Below are 22,618 nucleotides of genomic sequence, written 5' to 3'. Positions count from 1 at the left end.
CCCTTGGTCATTTGGACCACCTATAAATGCACGTAAATATCCCATCTGTGATGTTTCAGTGACCTTTCCTGCAATTTATCAGTCTGCAACACTTCAGTATTTTTGAACATACGTAGTTGTAATGATTTCCTCAGAAATCACTGACTGCTGATTTTTCTTGAGTGTCAGGTGTGGAAGCTCTTAGAAATCAGTAATAATTTACGTAGTCTTAGGAGGACCAGGCATGAAGAGAGAACCTATATATATTTCTTGTTTCTTGACAGAGTGGCTCTAGTCACCATTGCAACACATAGGTGTTAATGACCACATTCATCCTTTGTGCAGCTCCATATGTGGCGAAAATGTTGCATAGCAATATCGAAATATCCGCTTTACACCAAAATATACATAGTATCTTGATGTCATCAGGCAAAACACCTTAGCTTTGTGTCCAGACTTAAAATAAAGAAATAATAATAAATGTATTGTCTAAATGATGTTTTCCAATAAATGTGTCCATTTTGCCTGAGTGATGGTAATGATATCTATCACTTTTCACCCGTAACTCACCAAAAATTCTGAAAAGCTGAATAGCATTATTCTTGGGTACAGGCCTGACTTTTCCAAGGTCATTTGGCAGACTAGTCGTGGCTGAGCTGGAAGCAATTGCCCCTTGCTCTTGCATGATGTCCTTCAACAGGTTGGTGTCTTTACAGCCCTCATGACATCTGTAGAAAAGTAACTGAACTACCAAAGATGAAAAGAAGTTTTGAGAGATGATCTGAACGTCAGAAGCTTACTGCTTAAGCCACAATGACAGAGCCAAAATGTCATGGCAGAAACTTGTGGCTGAAAACGTAGCAGAGATTTCCATGGTACAAAGTTGTGTGTGACCTACAGGATTGAGTCCTTGGAGCTGATGTTTTGCTTTCCCAGTGGGATTAATGGAGAGTGCAGGTGTAATGAACATCCTATTACTGCCCCAGTCCCTTTGAATGAAGCTGGTGAATAAAAGCAGGCTTCACACGTTTGCAGGCTGCCTCAGGAAAAACATTCCTCCTGACCTGATGCAACAAATCTTCTGATCTCACTTGGTTAATGGCTTTTCATCACTTTTCAATTCATAGTTTAATGCTTCAATGGAAGCCAATTTGAATTCATTTAACTTTTCAAATAAAACTTTTGTGAGATGCTGTATCAGATGTTTTATTACAGTCTATCTATTCTGTTACTGTTTTCTAGTTTTATAAGGCTGTCAATTAGTGATCCAGTTTCAATAGAATGATTTGTGTTGTGAATTCAGTTGAGAGACAACATTTGTGCAATATAATGGCTGCCTAACTAGAGCTCCTTAAAGTCAATCAGTGCAATAGTCAAACTCTGTACATCTTGTTTGATCATATATAAAAGCTAAGGCTTTAAAAAAAAAAAAATCTTTTTCTAGTTCTATTAGCATCCAAATAACTGCAGATTCCCTGAATCTATTCTGAAAATTTACCAACGATTATAGATTTTCTGGATAGCTATTGAAACTTTACTTTTTGGAGGTTTCTTATAGGAAAAAAAAAAGATTAAAAGCTCCCTTTTTAATTAAAAGGCCCTTTGCCTACAAGACATAGGGACAGGCTCTGGAATAGCTTATTAGAAGCAAAACTCTTTGGTCTTTATACTTTTTTTTTTTTTTAGTAGCTAATGGTTTCCCGCGCTTTCTGTCTTCCTATTGCTTTTATGGGACCTAAAAATCTTTGCCACCATACAAGATGATTAAAATGTCTCTTATATCAATGACAACATATTTCACTGAATAACATGTTTTGTGGTGTCTGTATCCTGTCACAGAGACTAGTTGTGAGAAAGTCTGATGTGGTCACATCTGTGCTAGGAATTAAAAGGAGGCCACTAACTTATTTCAGAGAGACTACTGCTGTCACATAGTAATGATCTATTACTACTGCAAAGGAAGTCTATTTAAACTCAGATAACAAAGATTTTGTACCTAAATCCTTAGAGCAGCACGTTTACCGCATGGAATTTAAACAGAGGTTTATTCTGAGTTTACTCAAGCCAGGTTCCAGCCAGCAAGAGAGCATTTTCAAGCTTTGGGTACATTAACTCTCATTATAACAGCTTCCCTATATTTATTTTTTAAGTAAATTCTAGTGGTATCCCCTCTCCCCATCTTCATCCTCCTTGGGTGAAGGGTTTTGTTATTGTTGAGAAGATTTGATAGAATACATAGCGAGTGAATTTGGTCCCAGCAACCTCTGATCAGAGCAGGTGTGTGGGCTTACAGCATTGTCTAAGCCACCAGGGCTGGTGACAACCCGGCAGGTGTTAGCCAGCAAATAGCCGTAATGGCTTTCAAGCAAAGTAAGGTGAACAGAGTGAATGAAGAGAGGGGACCCTCCACGTGCCTCTTTGTGTGTGTGTGTGCTTCTTGAACTCCCAAATGGCATTGTTTTAAAAAGGAAAATTCAAACAGTCACTTCCACCTTGCTCATAAAATACTTGCATTTGTCACTGCTTTATCACATGACGGTTTTGGGGGCAGGGAGTTAAGTTTATAATGTCTCTCCTGTCCTTTCTATATATATTTAAATTGCTTAGGCTAGTCTCAGTCCTAGACTAGGTTCCAGGCAGTCCTTCAGAAAATTCTAGGTCTTATTAGGAGTTCTTTAAAACTGGAAAGATTAGCTTTTTGTGGGAACCAGCTATGGCTGCACATACTACCATTGTCAATAAAACTAATCTAGACAAACTTCATCATGTACTAAAAATACTACAATATCCAACAGACTATATCTCACTTTAATGTATTTAAGTATTTCAGAGGCTGCCAAGCAGACAAGAGAGTTCAAGGAAGTTTTATGGAAGATATTAATACAAATTCAACTTCTTTTTGTTTTTAAATGATTGGATGGGTATTGTTTGCCTATGAAGAGGAAAAATGCCTTGTGATGAGATGATGAGGCAGGGAACTGAAACTTTGAGTTCCCTTTCTGCCACCAACATCATGCGTTGCTCTCTGGAGGACACTGATTATTTTTTTCTTCAGTATTTCAGTTTTTCTATCTGTGCCGTGGGAACAATACCCTTTTCTACCTTTACACGGGCATTAGCTGTAGAATGTTCAAAGATGATTCATATTTGGTTCAAACGTATATAGCATAGATATTGCAAACAGTGCATTTAAGAAAGCTAGTGCAAAATTCATACTTTCATATGCAGTCAAATGTATTTGCAGTGCTTGCTTTCTTCTTCTTAATACCCTGGTTGTCGTTCTTCGTGTTTATTTCTGCCACTATTTTATGAGGTTTCTCTGAGAGAAGCCACTTTGTCAGTCAAGTGAAAGATCTCTTTAGAGATTTCTGGTGTGTCATCTGTGACCTATAGATACTGTTTTTCTTTTGGTTCAAAATATAAACAAATGTTTTCTTTCAAAAGAACTATTCTTTGTTCTGTCTAGATAAAGTTCAATTTAGAAATGCCACTAGTAGGATAAGGGTCCTACTTGGGAATTCAAGGGATTTTTTTGTTGAGTCACGCTAAGCTCAGAGACTGGAACTAGAACTAATACCATTAGAGCTATGTGATAGAATAGCGAGGGCTTTGATTAACCTGTTGTTTTTGTGAAAAATCTCTGCTTATTGAATTACTGAGGCATTAACTTAGTTTTGGAAGAAGAGAGGGGGTTATGTGTGGAATAGAAAAAAAAAAAAATCTTACTGGTTGTCAAAGATCTTTCTGAACATACTGCCCCTGCACCAGGTTAGAATTAGTTAACGTTTCTTTCCGTTCCTGTTCTCTCCAGTGGACTGGGTGCACACCTATGTTGTGTTTTCCAATATGCATCTCCAGGATGCATCCTGGAAGAGGAAGTCCAGCCTGGCTTTCTGGTTTATGGAAGAGGCTTACAAGCCAACAAAATTATGTCTCATTAGTTGTCACAATGATACACTGTAATCCATAAAGTTCTGGTTCAGACAATATATAAACAGGTATTTAATTTTCTGGCTGAACCTAAATATCTTCCATGGAGGAGAAAGCCTTTTCAGAAGTATTTTAGTTAAAAATCTGAATATGCAGAATGACTGCTGCAGATTCCTGCTGGCAGGTAGATCTTGCTACGTCCAAAGCTGATGAAGAGTTAGTCTCGTGTGAGTCTGAGAGTGTCAAGTGTTTTGAGTCATGCACTGCTCGCTTTGCTTGTCGTGTGGACAGTATGTACCACGGAGGTGTGATGATCTTTAATTGTGATTTTTCAGGTACAACTTATAGTAACGTGCACCCCTGCAGGTAGTTTAGAAATTGTAAGGTATGGGGAAACAAGACTCAGTCGATGTTGTGTTAAAAGATGAAGCTCCAGAATCACTGCTTTAGAAGGAGGAATGGTTGCTCAATCAATTCAGAACAAACCTGGACCCTGAGTTGCCAACAGTGAGTACTGGCTTGTAGAGTGCCCTGTGGAGGAAGGGATTGCAGACTGTGTGGGCATGCATGGTTCCACCCTTAACAGCGCAAATCCTGTGTGGGTAGAACAGTGAAACCACTTAAAATGGCACAACAAATACAGTCTACTGACTTGCAATGAATAAAAATGCCCTAGTCCAGAATACCAGCTATTTAGGCAGGTAGTCTGGCAAAAGTGTCAAAGCAGATGGCCCTGCTTTTGTTAAAATTTAAAAAAAAAAAAAAAAAACAAACAACAAACTATGAGAGCTTTAGCATCAAAAGTGGCCAGTAAGTGTAATTTCTGTATCTTACCCACAAGCCTAGACACTACTGCATTTTCCTCTCATTTCCAAAAATTTCTGTGTGAATCACTGACCACCTGCCCTCCCCTCTGGCGGTTTAGGGGGTGATAAGTATCCCAGTGAGAAAGAATAAATTCAAAGAATGCCCTGAGGCTCTCCAAGTTGAGCTCTGGCCTTCCTGCAAAATACAGTCCCGTGAAGAAGGAGAGGATGTTGGATAAAACATCCCCTGAAACTAGAACGTAGAGGTGGGTGCATATTTCATGACAGACTGTTTTAACTTTCCAAACAGTCGCCTCTTTTATGGCCAGCAGCGACTATTAATTATTTATCAGAACACTTATTTATACACTAAAAGCTAAATGCAATCCTTTCAGTGGAAGCCTGGCAGAGTGCGGGTTGAAATAAGTAGCTGTGGATAGTCCTTCAGGAGGATTCATTTCATGCACAGCTCTGCTCAGGGAAGAGCCTGTTCACAATATTCTGTCTGCTGTGTGTCTGCTAATGATACATACGTACGGGAGATTTAAGTCCAGCCCTTAGTAAAACTCTATGGCTGTAGATGCATTAGCTGTGTGTGCATTTTGCAGGGCTCTTGTGGGCTGTGGCAGGATGGCAGATGTTCCTTTCATCCGGCGGCTGCTTAAGGACTAACTCTGGAGTTGCAAGATTGTCCTAGCCAAAATTCTGCACCAGCAGCTTTGGGTGCAAAAGCGTACACTCTGTGAGTTTAGCTGTATCGTGGTCTGGGACAAATGCATCGGCAGCTGTACGTGTACAGATTTTAAATTGCTGTCTGTGTGATACTGTCTGCTTTAGGGCTGTGCTATGGAATACCTTGTCTTAGCATGTTTTGGGGGAGGAAGGAAAACTTGCATGGTAGCCTCCACGTGACATGAAGAAGCAGGGAAAACAAAGACTTCCCTAGGTTGTGAAAAGCACACCAGAGATTCAGCAGGTTTTCCCTCACCCAAGCTAACTAAGCCAAGTACAGTTCTTATTTCATCAGCTTCCAAGGAAGAAGAAGGGAACCCCTTTCTTTTTGCTTATTTTCTCATGAAAGAAGCCCACCCTGCCCTGGCTTCTACTTCTCTGTCTGCTCTGGCTCTGCAGAACCCATCCTTACAGCAGAAGAGGCAGGATTAATTTGCTCCAGTTGTCTGCACTTGGGGAAAGCAGTTGTGACCCTTCCTGTAGCAGAGGGAAGGAAATAGGTTTTAAATACTTCTCTGCGCCTTTCAGAATTGAGTTTAAATACATTATTTCTGGTGCCAATGTGTTTTCCTCATGAAATACTGACATGGTTTCTACACTGCTGTGCTGTTGCCATGTATTCTGGTGGCATTACTGTTTAGATAAAATATTATTAGTTTTCTATAGCAACTGTTAATTTCAGAAGAATCTGTGACTTCATTGTAATTATTACTGACAGTAGTTGTAATAAGTGTTTTGGATTGACGTACATGGTTTTCATTTTTTCACAGCACCTGATTTTTATTTTTTTTTTCATAGCTCAATTTTCCTAATTGAAATGTTGAATTAGACATATTCTGTGTTTGTAGCTTGTGCTTCATGAGGGGCATTGCTTCAGCATCTCAATAGTAGCAGTAGAGTTGTTGCTGTGATATAAGCATTCTTCAGCCTTTCTCAAAATGTGAGACAGGACACTTTTAAGTTCCAAGCATTCTCCATCACAGAGACCCTCCTTCTCCCATAGTCCAGCCCCTCAACCTGCCCTAATGGTCCTCAACTGCATCCCAGGCCTGAGCACAAGGGACCTGCTGAACTGCCACTTTACACTGTATTCCTTAATCCTTGCAAATGATTTCAAACCCAGGCTCCCCTCACCTTGGAAAGTGTGGAGAGCCCTTGGCTCATCTTAAGCTCAGTGCCCTGTTCCTGAAATGACTCCACAGGGTGGGGAAATAGCAGCTTTCCGCACAATTCTGAGTTATCCTGTCCTCCAGCCACACAGGCCCCAGCTTGAAATGCTTTGCTGCTCTTAGCGCAGGGTTTGCTTTGTTCAGAAAAGCCCATTTTGCAGGAATGGAAAGCATTTTCTTGGATGCATCTAGGAAGCTGAAGCATTAAGAAAGCTTTGCCAAGCAAACACTAGTGTATACATGCAGCTGAAGCTCAGCCCTATGGTCTTAGAGGCAGTCAAATCAAAATTGTTTGTGGGCTAAATCAGATTTGGAACAGAAATGATCTCAGGTTTTTTTTGGTTAAAGATCATTATATTCTTTCCCTTATTGCTTGTAGAAAAATAAAATTAGAAACTAATCTTTTGCTGATGGCATATGGTTAAATGAAATTTTTTGTTTATCTAACTGAAAAGTCAGTCACAACTACTCGTAACTCATCAGCATTTTCTTTGATTGGTATGTTACCCTGGGTTTGCAATGTGTGGCCATGTTTTCCTTAAAGTATCCCATTATACCTCTGAGATAGTTCCTGCACTGTAAGCCTTAAAAAAAAAAATATCTTGACTATTAGCATATTTTTCTCCCACTTACACTGAATGATAGTTGAACTCTAGAGAAGCTCTTATTTCCCTGCATGCTGCCACATCAACTAAGTTTGATCAGTGCCATTGCAAAGAGCAATATAGCAGATATCACAACCTCTAAACATCCATAAAGTTTTAATAGGACTTCCAGAACTTTATAGTGGGAGTTAACAGGGTGATCGGACTGAAATGGAAGTGTATGGGGTGTGTGTGTCTGTATATATATGTGTGCGTATGCAAGTGGTCAGTCGCTCGATCATCCTGCTGTGTGCTTCAATCTAATCCTTTGGATTTGATTTACTCCAATAAAATGAAAGTTAGAGGAGCATTTCTCCAGCCTCACAGAAAACAGTGGTCTCAACAAGACATTAAGATACTCCTGCTTTCATTTCTGAGGCTTTCAGGCATTAGGCATTTATTATGAATCAAAAAAAATGGCCATGTTCTGAGGAAATGGCAGAAAAACTAATACACAATCTTAAACTTATGCACAGAGCAATGCCATTAGGAACATCTAATCTAATTGAGCAGAGCATATTATTTGAATTTATAAGGTTCAGAAGAAAACTGGAAGCCAAGAATTTCCTTAGTTAAATGCGACTTGGCATTTCCCCCCCTCGCCTCCCTCCGCTTCTTTAGAGCCGCATTTCAGAAAGCAAGTCAGACAGTGCAGCCTGGCTGACGGTAAAATGCGTGTGATGAAAGTATACAGATATAATGGGGTAAGACAGGGAAGGACCTGGCAACATCACCAACTCTTTAAACTTTAGGAACAAGGAGATTCTGCTATTCTTCTACCACCTGAACGTCTTCTAGCAGGTGGATCGTAATTAAAAACTACTGAAGAAACAAGGTGCAAATTACTTATTTCTCTTTTTATCTTTTGCTCTGATAACAGTCAGAGGTAGAAAAGGCAGAATAACCTGCTACACGGGTAGGCCAGATTCTGCAGCATTTATTCACAGGGAGGGAGGGTCCAATCGATGCGATTAAGAGCTGTAGAAGTTAGTTAAAAAATGATACAGTAAATTCCCTGGGGAAAAGAGAACTTAATGAGTGTGCGTTTTGTATGTATGTGTGGTTACATTAGTGTAGTGCTTGTAGGAAGAGACTTTTATTCACCTCTGAACATTTCTCCTTTGAGTGTTTATTCCCAGCAGCAATGACTCGGAGCTGGTGTGTCAGCTGTAAGATAAAAACACTGGGCTCTGACTCTGTAGTCCTGTGAAGAGCAAACGCTGATTTCTTCAGTTTACCTCTTACTACCCGAAAAGATCCTTGCTTCCACACTGTGAATGATCATGCTGTTTTAAAAAAAAATAATGTTGCTGACGGATGTTGTTTGGATATCAAACCACTGTAAGAGAGCAGATCTGCAGGGCTTGGTTTCCTCGCAGTACAATTAGTCTTACTTTAAATAGTGCATGTTTACTATATATGCATGGAAAGCTTTCACATTGTCATTTTAATACACTAGTTTTGCTTAACTTTGCTAGATGGTAGCAAATAAAAGCAAAGTATACAGAGGAGACTAAGAAGAATTGCAACCTTATCCTCTTTTATCCTCCCATAACTTCCCATGCTCTAACTTCTGTGATCTTTCATATATTTAGTCAGATGACTGTTTCCCCTTGGAGGGCGCGCATCCGTTTACATCGAGGGCACTTACATGCAAACATGGCACAGACTATCCCAAACTTTCAAATAATCCTTTGAACGCCAGTCTCTAAGCAGCTTTCTGAAGTACTTACTGTACATAATTAGGTTGTAGGCATACCATTTTACACACCATGTGGATATTTATAGCGGCTGAGAAACTGTTTTCTTGCCTCTGAGTACAGGCACAGTCTATATAGTCGTATGAATACCCACCCAGAAGTATAGGCTAACGTAGCAATATGTGCAGAAGCTGAACAATAGCTTACCTAGTGAAGAATTTCTCTTCCTAGCGTGCGGGAAAGAGACATCTGCTATTCAAATCTCTTCACATGGCTCCAGGTAAACTAGGGAGAGTTTTTCAATTGATAGCAGCTGTCTGAGCGGCATCCCGGGAAGGTTCCTCTTGCTCCAGCCCCAGCAACTGAACTCTACCAGCACAGTCACATCTCATTTATACACAGACTGTCCTTTTCAAAACAAGCAGCCAGCTGGAATGATTCAAACCTCTGTTCAGCACACCGTTAAAAATGCAGCTTCCTTCTTGGACATGGGGATTACACCGGGGAGCAGCCAGGCTACAGCAAAAAGGCTGCGAGAACTATTTAATCACCCGAATACCAGCTGCTCCTGTTACTACTGCCGGTGCTGCCGCCGTGCCTCCTGTTTGCTGTAGTCAGCCTCCCTCTCCCTTGTATCTACAAGAGTATCGAGGCGGCTTTGCAGGGTGGTGATTGGCAGAAGCGGCCAATTCCTCCAGCTAATCAACCCCCAGACTTTCAAGGACTCGGAGCTGCTCTGATGTCATTCCAGCCGAGGGGGGAGATGCTTCACGCCAGGAGGACGCAGCGACGGAGGCTAATTCGGAGATGAGCTGCATTCCTCTCCCACTGCCGTGATTGATTAGATGCTCCGGGAGGATTTGCATAATCTGTCATTGTGCAGTTGGACCACCTCCCCTCCTGCCCGCCCACTCAAAATGCGGGAGGAAAAGGCCACTTTCAGCTTCTGATTTTACACCTGGAGTCTGCAACTGAAACCCTGGGAAAAAGGAAAAGTTGCAAGAGTCATTTTCCAGCAGGAGAACACTTGAGCCCCCAGCCCCCCACGCCATCCCCAGGTGCTAAAGGAGGCTCAAGAAAATGGCAATACTTGAAGACTTTTTGGTTCCTACTCTTGTTAGGTCACTGATAAGATCACCTGGTACAACAGAACACGTTTTTTTTAATGCGTGACCAAAATCAAGCAGAGGTCGCCCAGCAAGTTGGTTAGAAATGATCTCGCTGACACGACCTCTGGGTAGATACCAGCAAACAGATACCAGCAAACAGAGGCGCTCAGAGGTGCAAAGTATTTTCCTACTGTATGGGACACAAATTCCATCTATTTGTCGCATAATTTCTTATTAAAATCATTTATCTCATCCAGCTACAGATGAAATCTACTTCCATAGCCAAGAAACATGATTGTTATGCGACTTTAAATTATATTACAGAGGAAAAAAATAAACACTTCCTATATTAAAAAAATTAGATTTTATACCAATCTAATTTTCAATTTTTGCCAGCTTGACACCTTTCACTCCAAAACTGTTCTTTGTACGATACACCTTGGAATTGAAATTCAGCCAATTCTGTGCAGCAAATGTGAGGAGAAAATAGTTTTGTTCAAGGAGACTGGAACAAACCCATTCTGAGATGATGAATGACGCTGTAAACTCAGATTTGAATCATAGGAGGGTCAGCTCAACCTTTTGTGTTTCCAAAATAGGGTAAATAAATGGTGTTCCATGCAGTTTACCATTTACATTCTTCAGCTGGGACCTTCTACATGAAGAGCTATTTGCTCTCTGTGAATATCCAAGTTTCAAAGATGGTAGATATTCCTAACTGGGGACTAATTTATTCCTTCTGGCTAAATTAGAAACTGAGGGAAAATTAAAACTCGAAGTATGTCTGAGTCGTTTCCTGCAATTTCTAATTACAGAGCACTCGCTGGGGTCTTCTAAAAATGCCTTACACCTTTGGCTGGCTGTGGATTTGGGCTTTTTTTTTTTCCAAAGACTGTTGCAAAGGTTCGGTGTTGGGTTCCCGCTGCAACTGGGTGGTGAGCGGGTGCCTCCTTGCATCCTGTGTGAACGTCAGAACTTAAGTTAGGCTGTAAACTGAAACCTCCAAATCAAGCGAGAGAGTCTTTTCCCAACACGAGGAAGACTTCTGGTGCCACTGGTCAAAAACCGCGAAAAATGCGAGAACTTCCTATTACTAATCTGCTGGTGCAAAAAGAAAGAGCCCAGTTGTTTTGTTCCTCTTTCTACCCGTATTCTTGACTCCTAGCTGTACTTTAAGCACTAGAGACGTGCCTGTGAGCAGAAGGATTTGGCCACGGGGTGGGAATGTGCTGCAGGATGGCCCACGGCTGACGCCAGATGTGGTGGGAGCAACATTCTGCCCTTTTGAAGCTGCTGCCGCAGATGTTCCCAGGGCGGGCCAGTGGCCAAGTGGTTACGCATACCCTTGGGAGTGTATTTTAATTCAGCTGCTAAAGTCACTCTTTGAACTTAAATCCTTGGCTTAAGAGCGTGCCACACTAGATGAATTCAACATGAAGAAGCATGGCTGTTGGTTCACGCTGCCTCCGTATCTGTTAGCGATTCATTTTAAGCGGAGGATCAGGCGACTTACTATGCCAGGGTCTGCCCTTCTTAGAAATGTGTGGAAAGCAGTTGGTAGAATTGCTCCAACTTTCTTTATGTAACAAAAAGAACATGCTAACCCTTGGGAAAAAGACAGTACGATTTGAATTTTCACTTCTCCCTCCTTTGGGTAGTTGTGAGAATTGAACTCTTCTTGCTCGGACGCAAATGCATCCGAGTTGCCTAGAATGTCCTTCCAATCGAGGTATTATTCTAATGCTCTGCTTTAGGGAAAAATATACAAGAAAGAAGATAGGACATCAAGAAACAGAAATGAAGTATGGATGGGGAGAAACAGTAAAATAAGGGAAATTCTAGTAATAAATCGACATATTAATGAGGTACCACATTTATGTTGAAATCCTTGCCACAGGGTGTGTGTTTTTTTGGATCTTCTCTGCAGCGCAGGTTTTGCATTAGCTGTCTTAAATTCTTTATTAGTTAATACTGATGTGATTTATTTACCCCTTGTATAGGTAGGCGATCACAACTGCCCAGCCCTCGTATCTCAGTGGTTCAAAGGTTATAGATGAAACCTACCAGTACTTTGCCCAAAACTGGTATTACCTTTCCAAAACAATGACTTTTTGGTTTTGTAACTGTGGGTTTGTTGGGTTTTATTGGTTTGTTGTGTTCTTTTGTTGTTTGTTTTGGTTTGGTTTTGTTGGTTTTTTAACTTCAAACTCGCTAGTGGAAGAAAGTGTTACTTTGTTCTGTTCAAATTTTCTCAGAGCTTACACACACTACAAGACATACAAATGCTTTACTTTTCTAAACCTAGTGCTTTCACATGGACTCTCTGCTTAGCACTGTGTAAGTTAACAGACTTTGTCAGGTTTTTTTTTTTAAAAGGGGCATCTGCACTTAGACAAAAGGCAACTGCTGAAAATTCAGCATCCTTCTCCTATTTAGTAGCTTAAATCTGGACTCTAATGCTTACAGTTATCTATTCTAAGTAGTATACTATCGCTACAGTGTCTGCACACCTATCTTTGATGTATTTATCTTCACAGCATGTTATGAGGTAGAAAAACAATTCCTGCAGTTCTGTGCTTAGAAAGATGATACAGAGCAGACAAATACTTTCAGAAATTAACGCGTATAATATATGGTATCTCCCTGGTTCGCTCTTCCAGATTATTTGAAAACTTTCACTGAAATATTTGGATTGATGTTCTGTTGTAGTTTTATCAAGCTTTTGTTTTCTCTGACTGCCCCCGGTTTTCTCACCTGTTGTTACAGTGCTCTGATGACACTTTAATAGGTACTCCCTACGTCTCCTCTCAAAAACTACCTTGCAGCATGAAGGCCACACTTCAAAATTAAGTTGACTACAGTTCATATAACTGTCTCTTTCAGCCAAACATACCTCTGTGGTCTTTATTGAAAGAAAGGTGGCTTTTGACACTTAAGTTCATGATGAATTTCAAAGAACAAAAAAATTACTATTGCTGAAAGGATCAGCTTTTCCTTAAGCTGTGGAGACTTCTTATGAACTTCCCTATAATTAAACAAGTGTGTCTTTAATTAAGCATGCAGAGCAGTTCCTCAGCTGATGTAAATTGTGGAAACATCCATTGATTTCAGAAGAACTATGACAACTTATAAGAGTTATAGATTAGCCTCTAATTCTCTAGCAGCTCCTCAAGATATGCAGAATTTAATTACACTCACATCAAAAGTGCAAGAAACATAAAGGCATAGCAGAATGTGCTTTTTTTAGAGTATTCAAACATATATTTCATTAAGAAAAGTCTGTTTGGTTTTTTTGATGTCTCAATAAGTTGTCAGGTTTTTTTAATCTGAATATTTTGGCTCTGACTCAAAATGTGTTAGAGGTTTTATATGCTCAGAAATGTAGGGATGAAATATAGATACACTCGGAGCCGAGTTTCATGCATCACAACTCAGTTATGGCATTCATGTCTTCTACTGAAAGTGCCTGCCTTGTCACAGGTTATTCTTATTTCCCAGATGACAGTGGAGAATGTGTAGTCCACTTAAGCATGAAGCACTGATTGGAAACAACATCAACAGCAAAAATGATGCAAAGTCCTACAAACAAAAAAAAAAAATCAAAACCCATCAACTAGGTTCCCTGACTGCTGACTTTCTCCAGCTGTACAGTTTCTATTCAGCTTCTATTATCCTCCCCTGTTTATGGTTGGACACACTTCTTCTGCAAATGGCAAATCAGTGCATACCAGTTCTGTAATGACCTTTATCTTCAATTTTTATTCCTTTGTAAAATAACTTTGATGCCTTAGTGTGTTTTTGTTCCTGTAAGTTTTCGGATATATTAGTTTCTGAGAGTGTGTTGATATAAACTAATGTTGAAATATCTGTTAAACCAACATACATTCATTAACATCTAGCATTAGAGCAGCTCCACGTCTCTAATTACATTACTATTTTATGTCTTAAGTGCTTACTCAACTGTAAAAATACAAACTCTGATCTCTTAAGTACTGTTATCAAGATACTATCAAAGCAAAAAATGAGTTTCTTCTGCTTAATCCAAAGCCTGATCTGTGTCACTACTTCCTGAGTTATCAGTTTACGGAGACAAGGGTTTATGTTGTGTGAGAGAAACATGTCTTTGTGTATCCATAAAGCCTTTTGGGCGCTTTCCCACAGTTTTCCCTATGGAATCCTTCCTGGGTTCAGCTTTGGCCTGAAGTCATCAGAAAGCTCCTGGGAGGTAGGACTAGAACTTAGGAACAAAAGATCTTTTTCCCAAACCATGCTTTCATTCAGCAGGAGAGGCTGAAGCACCAGAGAGGGTTTATATTCTGCTCAGCCCCCCTTGTGAGTTGTGTTTGCAGCTGTAACACCTTGGCAGTGTACGGGAGCTGTTTCTCATTTGGTCTGTTTTCATGAACGCTGTTCTTGTGACCTCCCTGCCAATAAGCAAGTCAATCTATATTTGTAAATCCTCACAAAAACTAGGCTAAACGCAGGTCCAATTCATCCAATGACTGCCTCGCTCAGAGAAGCTTGCTGCTACCTCCACTGCATTGCAAACTGTCGCAAATATGGACATTTGTTGATCTAGAAACTCCGATTGCGCTCCCATTTCCCCTTTCTGTGGAAGTATGAAGAACCATTTATTGTGTTTCTTTCTCCCGTGTGACTCACGAAGTCTCTTCATCAGAGATCTTCACATAATTCCCCTTGACTCACAGAGAGTGCACTGCAATGAGAAATGCGCAAAAAATGGCCAGTTGTCTCTGCCTCCAGCAGGGGAAGAAGCCAATCCAAGAGACAGAGCAATGCTGCTGGTGTGGAGAGACTGGTCCCTGCTGCATCGTTCTTCTGCTGAGGTCCTTTAAGCCTTTCTGCTTTCTCCCAGTCCAAGCTTAGTGGGGCTATTTTTGGAAAAAATAGAAATAAAGGAGGAAACCAGAATGTGCTCAAAGGAAAGGTATGTAACTTGGCCATTGGGGAGTAATATATATCCTTTTCTCTTCTCCCATTGCATTTTAAGGAGTAATTATCTAACAAATTATGGTATTATTTTGTGAAAGAAAGAGGTAATTCATTCTTGTTCCTCTATCACAACACTTGGGACCATGAGAACAATTATCTCTGTATAATATCAACATTCGCTTGTCATGTGCCAGCTGCATATCTGAGCCTTGGTGGCTTTTTAAGTAAAGAGAGAGTAATGGGGTTGTCTCACTGCAGTATGTTGTTTTCCTGATGGATAAATCAGCAAGTCATTACCTCAAATAAATTCTTTGAGGATCCAATAGTTAACAGCTCATGCAAGAGAACAAACAGTATAAACAGTGACGTAGTAGTAGGGCTGGTAAGATGCCTAGAGGAAGGTAGCTTCTAATGAAGAGGAATCCAAACTAACTGTTGGCAAAGCCGTTATCACAAAGAACGTCATCCATACTACTAAGTGATAGCATACAAATCTTAAAACTAAGCATTTCTTCTTTTATTGTTAAAAATTAAGAAGCTTGAACACCTGGTTTAATGTATTAGGTGATTTTTAAATATTTTTTTAATTTGAGTTATTCAGACTGTGGTGTGATTCGTAAAGTAGCTTAATTAGACCATGGCTCCAATGGGAGTCCCCTTTAACACGTCTACAGAGGCTCTTTAAATACTCTAATCTACTTCTGAATAAAAGGTGAAACCAGGAATGATATTTTCAAAGGAGGAACTACAAAGAACATTTATGTTTCTCTTTTTACTTTTCTGTCCTTCCCTTCTAGATATCAAGCTTCCATTACATTCTAAGGATGACTTTTTTCTAGGTTAGCTCTCACAAGCATAGCTTTTTATATACCCTAATTTAAAACTTTAAAAAACCCTCAAAGTGAAAAATCCATTACTAAAACACTTTCAAACTGGTATTCTGGCATTGCTGTAATAAATGGATCCTGTTGTACAGAGTGTTTTGTTTCACCTCTTAGCAAATTTCTTTTATATAATCCCATTATAATTTGTTTTCTGCTTCATCTAGTCCTATAGGAGGAGGCCTTATGCTTACGAGCTACTTCTGCTAATGCTCCGGCTCGCGTGGGAAATCTTGATGTCGAATGAAGCTTTTGTAAATCAGTTTCTGTTCTCTTCTGTGCCCCTCTCCTTTGCAAACTGGTCCGTGGTACTTGGAGGGACTTGGTCTTCCCTCTTTTAAGAAAATTGATTTCCTCCTGGTGATTATTGGGTACATAACGTTCTACGCTTGAAAGGTCTCTGTACCATGTTGTACAGCCTTTTGTTTTACGGAATTGTGGTTGTCTAGGTGTGCGAACATGTTCTTCTCCCTACAATGAGTACCTCTGTTAGCTTCAGTGGGATTAGTTGTGTAAGGAAAGTAAGTACTCTGGGTCCAACGTTTTTATGTTACTATAAGCTCTAGCTGTTCGTTACAGGAACATTTTCAGTATCGTAATTTTAAAAACTATGCCGGAATTTCGGCGTCCTCTCCAGTCTGGCAGAAGCTCTGGCTTATACTGGTACACCAGGAGTGATGTCTTGTTTCTCTCGTGGGGCGCAGCATTCTGTGCCGAACTGCACTGCTTCACGAAAGCTACCCCAAACCATGAAACATGACACACCACGCTAAAATGGAAATACAAGTATTGCCTCTGAGATCTGTGTTGGGACTAACGAAACTGTGCTTTGTCTCAACATTATGAAACCCCCCCACAAACCTGGGTTCAGCAAAAGGGAGGCTAACGTACTTCAAGAAGTTGTACTCTGACAAAGGATACCAAGATCATGATTTTATATTTACATTGCACTGACTTTAGAAATTTGAAATCTCTCTGCAATGTCTGTAAGAAGAATAGAGTTAATAAGCTACAGAAATGCTTTTAATGTCTCACTGCTATTGATTCATTTTTCTGTGGTGGGAATTACTTACAGACTTTCAGCACTGCTCTCTTAGAAAATCAGGAGGGCAGCAGACGGAATGTGTTGGGGCTTTTTTTTTTTTTTTTTGAAAAAAAACCCACAAACAAAACAAAACCTTTGGAAAAAGAACCATTTGTTCTCTTCTCATGCCACTAGTGCTCAACAGGTTACATTTGAATGCATCTGTTTCTGTCTACAGTGATGTTTTGGAGTTGCCTCTTTGCTCTCTGAGGACTTCTGGGCACTCTAGAAATAAAATTCAAAATGTTGTTTGTGTATTTATACCACTGATGTGACTGCTGGGTTGTGTGCATTTTGGTTGAAGTGTTTGGTTTTTTTAAAAAAACATGGCAGAAAGGCATACACACTTTGAGCAGTGACTCTGTGAACTGAAATTATCATATAAAAGCTAAACACCAGTAGTAGATACATTTGTTACAATATGAAATGTAGGCTCAAAAGAAATAGATTAAATGATGAGAGAGTGATAGGTTGATTTTCGTGCTGGCATAGAGCTTTTAAGTTAAAAGCGTTTTAAGAAAGTAGATATTATACTAAACAAAATTAATAAGACAAAAGAACAGCAGCATGCTTATTTCAAATCTGTTACATCTTGTGCTCCCATAGAGGGCAATATTGTATAAAAGATAGGTTTAAGCCATGTTTTAGGGGTCTGCCAATTCATCTCTGCTAATATACTTTAAGGAAAATTGCTGTTACAATAAATTTGATGCTGCATTTCCCTTCAGTCAGGCTATGACTAATACACACAATAATGCACACCAAACCACATAACAGAACCTCGTTAAAGGTGAAGGAAATTAATTTTGTAGATTCCCTAATTGTAGGTTGTAATGGAAAAACCGTCACATTTTAGCTTACAATTTTCTATTCAGTAACTGAATCACAGTAAGTGCTGTCTTTTATTAAAGTTGATTGAACAAACCCCTAAGAAAAAGGACGCAGGTTTGTGTTGTCGGTCCTGGGAATAGGATTTGTAGAGAGAGGTGTCTTTGGTACAGTGAAAGTATCTGCATTTCTGTATTGTATCTGGTATTTTTTTCCTGTGGAATGCATGGGTGAACCTATCATAATGTTTTAATTTACTTTTGTGCTTCTCTGATTTTGATGTGTTGTCAGCAGAAGGCCCTGGACTTCAATCTTTCTCAGCCTTCTGGGTAGTTGAAGCGTGGAAAGGTCCATACGCCTTTAAAATAACCTCATGTACTAAATTTTTCTCCTATCCTTATTCACCTGCTTCACGGTTGTTACCGTAGAGTTGTGTCACAAGGAGTTGTTCACATTCTCTACGCTGGAGGGTATGGGGGGTCTAAGTTCATCTATAGTGATTGGAGAGGCAATTGCCCCTTTGAGGGGAGCGTGAGCCTCACAGTTATATGTCTACAACTAGAAAGTATTAAGTGTCCCCAATGTTTCAGGTAATATTGTTTCAGGCAATGACGATAAAATTCACATGAAGAAAACCCCTTCACACGTGTCCTTAAATGATTCAGTCGGATTCGAGATGACTCTGATTAAGTCTCAAGAGGTGATAAGTTCCCAGATTTTGACTGAAATCATATTGGTTGATGCATTGATGAAGGCCTCCTGAATTAAACAGTAATAATTATTGCTCTGAGTAGTATACTGTTTACCTTCAAACCTCAATTAAAAATGAAGTTAGTTTAATGAGAAATATTTGCTTAAGACTGCACTTGACTGACTTTAGGCAGAAAATGAGATGTCTTCTTTGAAATGGGCGTAGGTCACTTAGGGCCAGGATTCTGTATTTTTATTAATGTTAGCATGTAGCTCCTTCAAAGACTAAAGCCGCCGGCTGAGTCTAACACCTGAGGTGACTATACCTCACCTCAAGGTCCTGTGATCATCTGGATAGAAAAGCCTGTTGGAGTTTGCTGGGTTGCTTCCCCATCTCTGCTTACAAGTTGGCTTGCAGTTGAGCTCATAGCGTGTGTGTATGGAGGGGGGAGAAGGTGGTCACTGCATGATGCAGCTGAGCTGCAAGGTAGGGAAGGCACCCTGTGGTCCTAGTGTGGATATGCCCAAAAAGAGCCCTTCCAGGAAAAAGATGCTTCTCAGATGCAAACGCAGGTATCAGAATTTGGGACTACTGCAGATTGTGTTAGCTAAATGTGAAATAAATACGTGTATTCCCACCTAAGCTGTATACGTGCAGTGATGGTTACATGCTTCTTTTTTGATTTATATTCCAGTAGTGATACTAATGACAGGCCCCACTGTAAATGCTCTACTCAACCCTGGAGTTCAGTCAGTGAGGCTTAAGTTGCCTCACTGAGGCACATTGAGGCACTACTTGTTTCACTAAATGTTTACCAACATAAGTGTTCTGGGGAGGCGTACAGTCATTTCTCATTGCTGTCATCTCAGAAATCTTCACAAAGTAGGAAAGAAAAGCAACCAAGAGGAACAGATAGAAAAGCAGTTCTTCTGCCCATTGCATATGTTTCACCGCCCCTATAGGGATGTGAATTAAGCCTCTTTCCATGTGCCAGAGGACCACCGCAAAACAAAGAACAGAAAGGGTATTTTAGGCATCTATGGTATGATCCTACTGGATGCCATAGCTCATTGAAGATGGGCAGGAGGTGCAGACTGAACGCAGAATGTTGTATGAGAATTGACCATAAAGAGGTAGAGCTCATCGTAGATGATGTGGCCCTCAGGTAGGGCACTCCACACGATGTTGGGAGACAGAGGCACTGTCGGGGGAAAGAGCAGTCCGCTGACAGATACAGGAAGAGCAGCAAGTCCTACGTAACTTGGGCCAGAAAAGGGACAAAAATCTCATAATTAGTTCGGGGAAAATTTATAAGGGGGGCTCTATTCAATAAATACTAATGGTGTTTAGTGCAATCAGCGCTAACGCACTGGTTAAATAGTTCAAACGGTTTCGACTTTTATAAATATAATAAAAAAATATTTCCTGTCATCCGTCTGTATTGGGAAATATAAGAATACATACATTAGATCAAAAATAACAATTAAAAAATGAAGTCAAATAAATTTATTTGAGGTTTTTCTAGAATTACATGTTTTTATGGCCACATAGGCTACTGAAAGGGAGGATGAGAAAGAATGAAGCTTAATATTTGCTTTGTGAGTACAATTTCTGTTCTATTTAGGGCTAAATTCAGGCCTGACATTTCAAATGTAGTGTCACTAATGGAATTTTATCTGACCGCACTGGATTCAAACATGGTGTTGACAGAAATACACATTACCACGGAGCAACAGGTAGTTTTAGCATTTAGTCATGGGAGAGAAAAAGAACAGAGAGCTTCCTGTTGTACAAAATCTCTCAATTTCCTTTTTCCTCCGTTCTGTACTCCTGATTTGCTAAATGAGACAAGAATCAAAAAGGGTCAACTGGTTTGGTTTTTTTCTGTCTGAGATTCTGCTTTAATGGACTCTAGTCAACCTTTCCCTTCCTACTTTAGGCTGGGCTGTACTGACTTTCTGAGACTCTTCCCTTTCTCCCTCTTCCAAGAGTTGCCTGGAAAATGTAATGATCTATGAGAAAATCCCAAAGACTATATAAATATATGAAATTGTTCCATTTTTTTGTCAGAATGCAGATTTTAGTAAATTCCAGATAATCTAGCTAGTCATTTTTCCAAGACAGATTTAATTTGAAAAAAAAATGAATATTATAATAGGAAACTTCAGGTTTAACTATAGAACAACTACCGTCTCTAATTCACTTGTGAAGAAACATGGATACTTCACATTTTTTAACAGTGTGTTATTCAATAATCAATAATTCTCCAACAGTGTTGTTCTTTTCATTGATGTTATTCTACTGCTAATAAGTCATCAGTAATGACATTCCAGTGCAAAACGTATGTGGAAAATGAAGATGTGTCAATAGAATGTATTTAAAAATTATGTAAGTCATAAATAAGAGCACTAATTATGGCAGTGGATCTGTCTTCCATTGGATATGAATGAGGTGTGGGGTTAGGATATTAGTATTTTCTTCAGAGCTCTGTTCTGCATAACTATAGCCGATTTGCATAACCTCTGGGCTTTAGATAATCCCGCTGTAACATGGACATAAGAATTTTAGGTCCATTGTAAAGCTCCATAATTTTAAAGGCTTTGCACAGCTTGTGAAGTCTTATTGCATTACTTCTACAACAACTGAAATGCTGCGAACAGAATTATAGTTGGAAGAGGAAAACTTAAAGAGAGATTGGGTTAGTAATGGAAAACCACATAGTCAAGTGCATCCTAGAAGTTTAGTCATGCAAAAGATTCACCGAAGTTATGAGTTTCGGGTTGGTTTTTTTGTTAAGTCATAGCAGGTTTCTGCTTTGAAATGAAGGGGTAAAAATCTCTTTAAGAACTGCTCACTTTGACTTGCTTTTCATGCAAAATCAGGGCTGGAAAAATTGGAGAGAAAGTGTAATATTTGTATTTATGGTGTAAGAATAGGGAATTATTTTCATTCTGTCCAAGTCTGGAGGCAAAAACTCATTTTGGGGGCATTGCAGAAGCTTTCCGTTGTGCCTCATGGCCTTGCCAGAAGAAGAAACCCATCTGTCCCCGCACCCTTGTGTTGCATCTCTGGCCCCGCTGGCACAGGGGACATTGGGATGTGACTGTCCCGGGGGGATCCTAAGCACCCTCCACCCCAGCTGGGACCCTGCAGGTGGTAGGGAAATTGTGCAGGGTCAAGTACAGCAAGCTGTCAGCTCTTCACCCTTTCATCCAAAACGCTGGTGGTTGGAAGCCCTCCAGGTCGTAGACAAGCGAAGCCATCACGTTAACAACCGGGAGGTCTGTTCGCTCATTTCCTGCCTTTTTATCCTAATCTTTGCCTTTCATAAGCACTGCAATATGTCTGACAGAGATCCAGCTTCAATGAACACGTCCCTTCCACCTCATGCATTCCCACACTAGCAGGGAAAACAGAGGCGGCCAAAAATCACGTAATTTGAACACAGATACATCAGAATACTTTAAATGTACTGGAAGCAACCCAGCACAACTGCAGAATCTGCAATAGCATATTTGGAACTATAATTTTTTTTTTCTACTATAGGTTTAGGGGCCTTCTAGTGTATGTTTGGGCACCTGACAGCTTGGAAGGGAGAATGGGTGAAAATACAGATAAACCTGACCAAAAGATTGCCTGTCATTAGCTGCAGTGTGGGGATAGTGAGATTCCAGTTCAGTAGAAATCGTGTCGTTTCAGGATAAATCACAGTTTGAGGGTGCACCTGGTCTGATACAGTTTCCACAATTCAAAGATCGTTTGTGTCTGTTGCAGTTAAAATATTAGCAGGAAAAAGTACCCTAATTAAAAATATAATAGAGAATGCAAAAGGATTCAAGATTAACTAAGTAAAGGTTCAAAACAGAAACAGTTTAAAAGTCCTCATTGATTATTCTCCACTGCTTTTCTTGTTAGGTGGCTACACAGGCGTGCAGAGGAGACATTACGAGCAGGAGATGCTATTTAAGTCAGCATTTCACATACGCTTTTCCAGACACCAAGAACTTGTAAAACAAAGATGCAAATCTGAGGTGAGTCACAGCCTTAAACTCGGTTCAGGTAAACAGGAAAAGTCAATGACGTGCCAAAGCACGGAACTCTAAGTCCCTCAG

At 40.0% G+C, this 22,618-nt stretch overlaps 1 protein-coding gene across 1 annotated transcript in view; it reads right to left on the bottom strand.

The window, feature by feature from the left end:
• The window catches only part of LOC141743899 (bifunctional heparan sulfate N-deacetylase/N-sulfotransferase 4), a 124,579-nt gene that overhangs the window by 90,267 nt on the left and 11,694 nt on the right, over positions 1–22,618 (bottom strand). Inside the window, exon 2 of the mRNA XM_074588944.1 lies at positions 9,168–9,939. The gene's annotated coding sequence lies outside the window, so the exon portion shown is untranslated. The remainder of the gene's footprint in view (positions 1–9,167; positions 9,940–22,618) is intronic.

The sequence above is a fragment of the Larus michahellis genome, chromosome 5, assembly GCF_964199755.1.
Source record: "Larus michahellis chromosome 5, bLarMic1.1, whole genome shotgun sequence".
Lineage (NCBI taxonomy): Eukaryota > Metazoa > Chordata > Aves > Charadriiformes > Laridae > Larus > Larus michahellis.
The sequence above is the reverse complement of the archived record's forward strand: the minus strand, read 5'-3'. Positions and strand labels throughout refer to the sequence as shown.